Here is a 10,255-nt window from a genome sequence, read left to right as displayed (position 1 = left end):
CAAAGACTTTCACAACAACCTCATTGAACCTCATCAGAGCACCTTGATAAGAGAGCTTGTACATAGTAGCCTTCGGCATAAAATTCAGGGACGAGCCAGTGTCAACCGCATATTAGACAGAGCATCTTCTTGGCAATTCATGGAAATGTGCAAAGCCAAATTATGATTCCTCCCTTGCTCGGGCAATTCTTCATCACTGAAGCTCAGGTTGTTACACATAGTAATGTTGGTGACAATTCCATCGAATTGACCAATTGTTACATCATGGTCCACATAGGCTTGCTCTAAGAACTTCTACAAACCCTCTATGTGAGCTTCCGAATTCATTAGTAAAGATAAGACATATATTTTGGACAGGATATGCAATAATTGATCAACCACATTAAATTCACTTCACTTAATCAACTTCAGTACTTCATCATGATCAAATTTCTGGTTCATACCGTTGGACTTTCCAGATTGCACAGCAGGAGTTTCCACTTGACCTTGCTTACCCACTAAAGTATCTTTAATTCCTTTACAAGCCACATAAGTAAATACTCGACCACTTCGGGTCACACCACTTACATCAGCAATATTCACAACAGAAGAAATGGGAGGGATTGGAACTTCCTTTCCATCTTCCAACATTATAGCATTGTATTTGTAAGGAACAACTATATTAGATTCATAGGGCGTAGGACCCGCCAAGCAAATAACCTAAGGAGAAACAACATACTTTTGGCTATTGTATAAAATCACAACCGATTCGGGAATATTAAAATGGTTAAATATGAATTTCACACCATGCTCATCTTCAACCCTATCTCTGGTAATCTGAATAAGATTTTGATCTAGCATCTCTTGTAAATCTCTCTTTACCATAACACACCCTCGAGGGTTTCTTGAACAGATACGGAAAGAAACATGATCGTGCTCAGAATATCTCATCTCGCATAAAGTTGCATGCATCTCGACCAAGGATCTTTTAATTAGATTGACATCAAAGACATGGTACTTTACAGGATATCCCTCGACCATATTCACAGTTTCACCACCATGTTTAGGCAACAAATTGGCTTACACATTAGGACCAGAGTCTTCAAAAGACAAAATACCACTTTGCACTAGTCTTTTCACCTTAGCTTTGAAAGCAAAACAATTTTCAATATCATGACCGAGTGCACCTTGATAGAATGCACAATGATGATCAACTTTATACCACCATGGAAGTTCCTTCGAAATAGCTGGTGGAGTCCTAGTTTGCACCAAATTCTTTTATATCAAAGCAGGAAATAATTCTACATAGGACATCGGAATCAGATAAAATTGAGTTGGTCTATGGACACAGTTTTGTTGATGATTATGTTGATGAGTACGTTGTTAAAAGCATGGTTGACAATTTGATGCTACTTGAACAACTGGAGCATGATTAATAATCGGGGTAATCGACGCTACAATACTAATGATGTTGATTGCTTCTTGGGGATCTCATACATTTCTCTTACGAAATAGCATTAGCATCATTTTTCTTCTTCTTGGGAAAACCATTCCCATACTTCCTGGAACTGTCAGACGAACCACTCTCTTTCAATCGTCCCTCACGGACGCCCTCTTCTAGTCTCATCCCCATGTTGACCATCTCGGTAAAATCACTGGAAACGCTTACGACCATTCTTTCATAGTAAAACAGACTCAAAGTTTTCAAAAACAACTTTGTCATCTCTTTCTCTTCTAATGGAGGACTGACGTGCGCGGAAATCTCGTGCCATCTCTGTGCATACTCTTTGAAAGTTTCCTTATCCTTTTGGGACATAGCACGAAGTTGATCTCAGTCCGGTGCCATGTCAACATTATACTTGTACTGATGAACAAAAGCTTCACCTAGATCATTGAAAGTATGGGTCTCGGTGCTATCAAGTTCCATGTACCACTTCAAAGCAGCACCAGTTAAACTGTCTTGAAAGTAAAGAATCAAAAATTGGTGGTTATTAGTTTGAGTCGACATCTTACGAGCATACATCATCAAGTCATTCAAAGGATAAGAGTTACTCATATATTTCTCAAAATCATGAACTTTGAACTTATGAGGGATCTTCACATTAGGAACTAAGCACAGATCATGGGCATTCTTCCCAAACAATTCTTTTCCTTTCAGAGCTTGAATCTCTTTCGGTATTGCTTGAAACTAATCTTGAAATTCATCCATCCTTTCATAGAAACCAACACTTTCACTCTGATCAGAATGGAAAACAAATTCTTCCACATAAGGAGTAGCATGGACCATGGGAGGTGGTACAGATATAACAGGTTAAGCAATGGTAACTTCAACAGCTGGTTGATATCCTTCAGACGCAAAGTTAGGAGGCATACCCCAGGGGAAACCATGATGCATTTAGAAATCACAGTCCTCTGAAGCGGAGTCTAAGAAGGAGGAGGTTGATTCTGAGCAAAGTTAGGAGGCATACCCCATGGCTCAACATAATTTTTTTACACAATTAATCAATTAAAAATGAATTAAAATTCAATTTAATTTGGTCAAAACCTAAAATCTCTTCAAAACACCAAATAAATGGCCAAGAGATTTATCCTAGGTCAAACAAGGTGAAAGGACCTTAGACAAAAAATTTCATCATTTTTGAAAAGTCAGAAGTATTTTTAAACAATTAAAAATATGCACGAAAACATTTAATTCATGAAAAATATCAAAATTAATCCAAAAAAATAATTTTAATTCAGAACATGAAAGAGAAAAATATTTACAGATTTTTGGGGAAAGTCCCATATTTTTTGGATTAAAAATAAAATTAATATGAATTAAACAAAATAAAAGGATTAAACATAAAATCAAAAATTAAAAAGAAATTAAAAAGAAATTAAAAAAAACAAGGGCCATTAGATCTCCCTCATTAATTGAGGTGGCAGATCTGATGGCCAAAAGTGTGCATTCCACCAACATTTGAGTCAAACGCGTGGCGCAGTTGGTAATCAAAATAGAAGGCTAAGATTAAAACGTGAGATCATGATCCAATGGCTTTGGACACACCAACACATCACCGGAGCCCTAGCTCCGGTCTTCTTCTCCGGTGGACCTCACCGGACTGGTCCACCACCAACCATCATGAAAATGAAAAACAAGGACATGGATTTAAAGAAAAAATGCTCGGGATCTCGAATCTGGCCTCAATTTTCTCCAATTCCAAGTATATCAAGAGATACATGGATTAGAATTTTGAGGATCATGAACTGAGTTGCTTCGATTTGACCTCAAAGAAACTCAATCTTGTTACCTATATTGGTAGGACTTCAGCCAACCAAAAATCACAAAGAATAGTGAAGAATTGAGAGAGAATCGAAGAGATGAAAATTCTGAAAAATTACCTTCGAAGGAGCTTAACCTTGCTTGATCTTGATCCCAATTGTCCTTGGCTTGGTTTCAGAAGCTTGTAGGAGGTGATTAGGGTCAAAGAAAGGCTTGGACTCTTGGAGTTTCAATCTCAAAACAGAATGAGATTTGAAGCTCGATTTTTAAATGAAAATCTTCAAGATTATCCTTTTTGGTGAGGGTTTAGATTGCAGGTTCAAAGCTTGGGCATGAGGTCCTCAATTCTGAGCCATGAGGGTTGTATTTATAGCCAATGTGATTCATTTCCACACACTTCCAAAATTTGCCAAATTTATCAATTTGCATTGCATGCTTGCACGGGCGTGTGGTAGGCCCATCAAGTGATGTATTCAAGTCCAAAATTGCTTGTGTAAAATGTTGAAATCATGTCATATGGCCATGCGTTTGAATTTGAAATGTGAAGGTGAAATCCATCCAAATGGTCCTTTGAAAAGAACCTATGTGCAAGTCCTTAATTTCTTGGCCAAATGAGATGATCTTGAACTTTTTAGAAAGGTGAGATCAAGGGGAACAACTTTCATGTTGAACACGTTTCTATTTGAAGCTTGGATCATGATGAATGTTGAGGTGGAAGTTTGGAAAATCAAACATATTTGAAAATTTTCTAAGTACCAAGTCAAATGTTCACTATTTCCACCTTGGATAACTTTTGCTATAGACTTCAAATGGAAAAACTTCCTTCATAAAAGTTGTAGCTCTTTAAACTTATTAAATTTGGTCACAAATTTGACCTCATTTGAATTTTACATGAAGGAGTTATGAATTTTAGAAGTTGAAGAAAATCACTTGTTCAATGGTAATGGTCCAAAATGACCTATAATGTTTCCTCTTGGAACATGTATTTGCAAGTTGAACTTGAACTTCTTCCAAACATCAAAATTGAAAAGGACATCTTGAGTTTAATCATGGAACTTTAATGGCTTTCATATCATAGGAATTGAGAAAGTTATGGTCCTTGGAAGTTGACCTCCTAACTAGGGTTCAGACAAAATGACATATAATCTTTCACCATCAAAAATGACTTTCCAAGAAAAACTAATTGTTTACTTAAATATTAAAGTTGTTTTGAATGTCATAAGGAGTAACTTTGATCTTGGAATCATTTTCATATGACAAAAATTGTAGGAGATAGGGTCTAGGGAACCCCAGTTTTGACCAGTCGACTTTCTCTTTTCAAACACCATAAACCAACTTATAAACTTGACATTCTCTTGATATTTGGGATTCATGGAGAATCATATATGTATAAAATGATTTAATATGAAGTATACTTTGAAATATTTGATCAAATGGTGAAGAAACTTACCGAGGAAGTCACACAAGATACCCAGATGAATTAGGGCTTCCAAGGCAAACAAACTTCAAACTCTTGATGAATTCTTGATCAAAATGATATGTGAAGACCATGGGGATCCATATATGATGTTTAGAGTCATTGTGAACCATCTCCTGGTTAGTCTCCTTGCATTGAGGGTCTCAAACCCTAGATATGAGCTTGATGGAGCATGGGTGAATACACACACTACCTACAAAAAACAACAAACTATATATTGACATATATTTGGCATTTTGGTTAGTAAATAATGAAAAACAAAGTATGATACAATCAAATGTGCTTGGTGATCTCTTCCAATGCAGACCCAATGAATGAGGGGTAAAGAGGATGCCAATGTGTGATCCCAAAGCCAATGCATATGATGAGATAACATGAGGGATCTTAGGGTCAAAATTGGGGTCTTACAATATGGCCCCACGGTGGACGCCAAATGTTACTGTAAAGAACACCAATTGGATAACCCTTATGAAACTTGTTAGACAGGGTCACAAGATAGTCATACTTTGTTTGTATTCAATTAGTCTCGTCACATTCCCTTTCGGGGTTTATTTTCTTATACAGTCCATCCCCTTGGTCCAGGGGTCTAGACGTCATGAATATTCATCAATAGTTATCAATGCCAATATGGAAAAGTCTTGTGTTTTGGGAACACGTTAAAAGTATGCTGATGTCATGTTACTACTATTCATAAAGGCCTGTCGGGATGTGATACTTACCCGACCTTTAGGAAATCAAGCCCATAATTTGCGGTTTATTTGACATATACCCCGTTAAATTCCTATTTATACACGGTCCCCAAACATAAGGCTCAAATGGGCGAAGCGCTTAAGGATGTCGTGTTTACCCTATCAAATTTAGAGATGTGCACATAGACATACTCTTAAGTGTGAGATCCAAAAGGACAAAATACTTAACACTGTCGCTTTTTAGGAAATCACCTTTAAGGCGTTAAGCTTTGCTTTTTTATAATCTAATTTCACGCTTTATTTTTAAATCAGATTTAAAATTTTCTAAAAAATAAAGTAGTTTCCGTGTGAGTAATTACTTTACTATATTGATGGTGTTTTACGAGATACTTATTAAAATATCTTACTACTAGCTTGGGGCTATTGAGTTAGTTCAGACGCAAAAAAATGACAAATCGCAAACTCGATTGAAGTTCGTTGAATGTCATTCTATATTTAAATACATTTATGACGTGTTGATATCTTGAATATTAATTATGGTAAAAATTTGAATATAAACATTTTTGCTATATATAAGCAAAGGATATATATTTATAATGAAATACGGAAAAAGTTAAACATGCCAAATTGTCGAGATAAGTTTGATTAGTGGTAAAAATTTCTCAAACCTACATTTAATTTCACAATCACCCCAGCAAAAAAATATAAATTAATTATAATTAATTAAGCTTATTTTTAACTTATCATCCTCATCACTTATCAAAATCCAAAAAATTAAATTACATTTATCTTTAAAAAAAAACATTCATACTCTATAATATTTATATCAATACAAAATCTACCATGACAAAATCAATTTCTTTCTAATTTCAATATTCACTCAATCCCACTTTTTTCTCTTTATCTTTAACTAGTTCTTATTTATTAGAAATTTTTTTCCTTAAAATGGACTATACAACAAACAAATCCTTTGATTTTCTTCTTCATTTAAATTTGGTTTCAGATCTAAATTTGGTGGTGGCGTGTGTGTAATGGTGGAGGCGTGATTGTTATGAGTTATAGTGCTCTAGATTACTCTTTCACCTCTTTCAATTTTGCAAGTGATTTTAGTTTTTGGTTTTTGATCTTTAATCCTTTTCTCTCACTCTAAAACCAACAAACAAACAATTTGATTTTCTCCTTCAATCAAACATGATTTTCATATCTGAATTTGGCAGTGGCATGAGTGTGACGACGTGGATTTAATTCTGGATTTTTTATTTCATCTATTTCTATTATTGTTATTAATAATCAGATGGTCATAGTAGGGGCTTCTGATTCACTCAAATGTATCTCATGGTCGGAACCTTTAAGGATGGTGCTTTGAGGTGGTATATGAGTCTACCCTGATTCTCGATCATCAACTACAAAGATTTAACCAAGAAGATGGTGCAACACTTTTTGGTAAGTAAGTATGGGAAAGTGTCTACTACCAATCTATTTAACGTCTGATAAGGGCACACGGAGTCTCTCAGAGAATATATATGGTAAGATTCAACGAAGAAACAATCAAGGTGTCTCATCCGAATTAAGAAACGTTCGACGGGGCATTTCAGCATGGCCTCAAAGCCGGATAGTTCAACGAATCTTTAGCACAAAAAATTGTGTTTAACATGGATGAGGTTATCACCCAAGCGGAATGTTACATCAAATGAGAGGAAAGTAACATGGAAAAAAGATCCTGAGAAGCAAAAGAGAAAGTGCGGACCAAGGAAGAAGGAGCTGGACATATGAAGGAATACTTTAAACCGAGACCCATAGATCGACCAGTAGCAAGACCATCCCGGCGACCGTTCGAAAAGGAGCAAGAGTACACGCCACTAAACACTAGACGTGAAGATATCTTAAAAGACGTCTATCGCCTCAAATTTCTCCTCATACCAGTATGCCCAAAAGGGATGCATACTATGATGGAAAAGACGGAAGTGTGTGGTGTGCGTACCATAGACTTCTAGGACACCACACGTAAAATTCTCATCAATGGAAGAAAGAAATAGAGATCTTAATTCAGAGAGACCAGTTGTCGTCGTATGTGATAACGCGAAAACACATCAAATAATTGCCTTGATTTACACTCAAAGATCATACCATTTCAGTTAATAACCCGATTATTCCGCAAGTATTTGAGTTGTTTTTGCAGGTATTTAAATCTCCATGCTTTAATGAGCAAAATGAAGAAAAGGAAGAAAAAGAAGAAGAAACAAATGAGAAAGCACAGAAAAAAGCATAAAACTTGAAATGCAGAATTTGCTGATGTGACGACCGTCACAGATTCATGACGCTCATCACGACCCAGACTGTGACGACCGTCACAGGCCCATGACGAGCGTCACGCGGCCACATCATTCGCTTTGAAACAGTCAATCACAGGCACCCAAACGTGCCTAAATTCGCTCCAACAAACTTACTCCCACTGATTCCTCATTCAAACCAAGTCTTCCTTGAATATCTCAACCACCAAGACCTAAAGGAGCACTATATAAAGGACCAAAATGGGAAAAATTGGGGAGGCCGACATTTACACTTACGCTGTGCAATTTAGTTTTACAGCTTCCTAGCTTTTAGTTTATTTTCCTTTCAGCAACCTTGTTTCCGTTGCCTTATTTTATTCGCCATTCTTTTTTTAGAATTTTGTTTTTCCCTTTTCCTTCCCGTTTTCCAGTTAGCCATAGTAGTAGTTTCCTACACTGGGGAACTACTACACTTTAGTTAATTTTAGCAAGTAATTTGTATTGAAGAAGCATAAGTCTACCGACTTGTGGAGGACTGCTCAAGTGCTCCAAGAATCGCTATACTCTGTTACTTCGATTGTCAGGTTTTTGTTGAATTATTATTATTATTGCCCACTTATTATTATAATTATGTTTGCCGCATTGTTGATCTGTTTATGCCTTGTGTTTGCCTTATTTAACATGTTCGGCTAAATTACCGGTATCGGTATGTAGCAATTTAATTTGATGGGATTTAATAATAATCGGTGAAAACCCTTTTTCTCAAAACAATCTTTTAGGCTGAAGTTTTTAATTTAAATTTAATTAACTTTATCACAAAAGCGTGAAAAGCTATTTAATACGGTTTTGACACGAGAGTGGGAAATTAACTAAGGTGAGAACCAACAATCGCGAGAGCGTGAGGCTCGAGTTGGATAGTAAAAATTAGGCATTGAGTTTAAAAGCAGCGAGAGCACTTTAAAAGCAATTAGAACTTATTTATTTTCAAAAAGTAATTTTAACTTCAAATGGGACAGCGAGAGCGTACATTTTGACTTAAAGCTATAGGCCGAATCAACAATCACGAGAGTGTGAGATAAATCTTTTTAAATTAATATTTTCTACTGAGAGATATTTGGAAATTAAACTATTCACCGGTGACTTATCGAATCCCTGACAATTATTGCGTTGCATACTGATTCCTTCCATAAATTCCTTCTTAAAACTACATTTCCCTTAGATTTACTATTTTGCCCCCGAACTTCTATTAATCATTCCCTTAGCTAAACATAGTGACGTTAATAACACTAGTTTGATCATAGGTCCCTGTGGGATCGATATATTTTAAAACTAAAGCGACTGGACTGTGCACTTGCAGTCAAGTACCCGACAAACTATATTTTATATATAGTCAGATCAAGCATCAAGTTTTTGACGCCGTTGCCAGGGACCTGTTTTAGTCGAATAGTGCGATTCTTTCGTTGCACGGTATAGACTAAGGTAAAAATAAAAACTAATCTTCTCTCCCTTCTTTCCTTGATTGTATGCCAAGTACTCGCTCACAAGGTGATAACTTAGCACCACCAATCCCTGAATTAGAGTGTTTCTTATACGTGAGACGCCGAATACACGAATATCAACAAAAGTACGATATTCCCGGTTACTTCTCTCCTCCTAAACCAAAAGAAAAACCAAACATGGCTGAAGAAGGACCACAAAATCGTCCTCTTAAATTCTACGCTACCCCGTCCCAACAAGAACCTCACAACAACATTGCTGCCCTCGCTATCAATCGAAACAATTTCGAGCTGAAACTCTCACTATTATCAGCCTTCCAACAACATCAATTTTCTGGAAATCTTACGGACGGTCCTAATGAACACCTGACCAAGTTTGTGCAGTACGCAGATACTGTAAAGGCGAATGGTGTACCTCAAGATGCGATAAGACTACGTCTCTTTCCTTTCTCACTAAGAGACAGAGCTTGGGCTTGGTTGCAATCCTTGCCCTCCAACTCCGTTACGACATGGGAAGAACTGAAGAACGTCTTCTTATCCCGATATTTTCCGTCGAGCAAAACTGCTATGCTGAGAGCTCAAATCAACGGATTCAGGCAAAAAGATGTAGAATCTCTCTACGAAGCATGGGAGAGATACAAGGACATGATGAGGATATGTCCATATCACCGTCTCGAAGACTGGGTGATCATTCACACATTTTACAATGGGCTTTTGTATAACACAAGACTTACAGTAGACGCTGCCGCGGGCGGCGCACTTATGGATAAGCCATACAACGAAGCCTATCAACTCATTGAAAACATGGCCTAGAACCATTGCCAATGGGGAGGTGAAAGAACTCTAGTGGAAAAGTCCCAGACAAAGGGTGGAATGTACGAAATCAGTAGCCTTGACCATGTTCATGCAAAGGTATATGCCCTTGTTCAAAAATTAGATAACTTGACCATACCACCCGCAGCCACCGTGGCTGTTGTAACTCCAAACTGTGAGTTATGTGGAAACCTTGGACACACTGCACAAGAATGTCAAATATTAGCAGGAGTCCCAACCGATCAAGTGAATTACATACAAGGAAATCC

The 10,255-nt window shown here is 36.9% G+C and overlaps 1 non-coding gene across 1 annotated transcript; it reads right to left on the bottom strand.

The window, feature by feature from the left end:
• Positions 1–9,740: 9,740 nt before the first annotated feature.
• LOC127090252 (small nucleolar RNA R71) lies at positions 9,741–9,847 on the bottom strand. Its single transcript, XR_007791778.1, has one exon. It is a non-coding gene; the product is annotated as a small nucleolar RNA R71 (small nucleolar RNA).
• Between the last annotated feature and the right edge of the window lie 408 nt (positions 9,848–10,255).

This window comes from Lathyrus oleraceus, chromosome 5 (genome assembly GCF_024323335.1).
Source record: "Lathyrus oleraceus cultivar Zhongwan6 chromosome 5, CAAS_Psat_ZW6_1.0, whole genome shotgun sequence".
In the NCBI taxonomy this organism is placed as follows: domain Eukaryota; kingdom Viridiplantae; phylum Streptophyta; class Magnoliopsida; order Fabales; family Fabaceae; genus Lathyrus; species Lathyrus oleraceus.
Note: the sequence above shows the minus strand (reverse complement) of the source record. Positions and strands in the feature narration are given on the sequence as shown.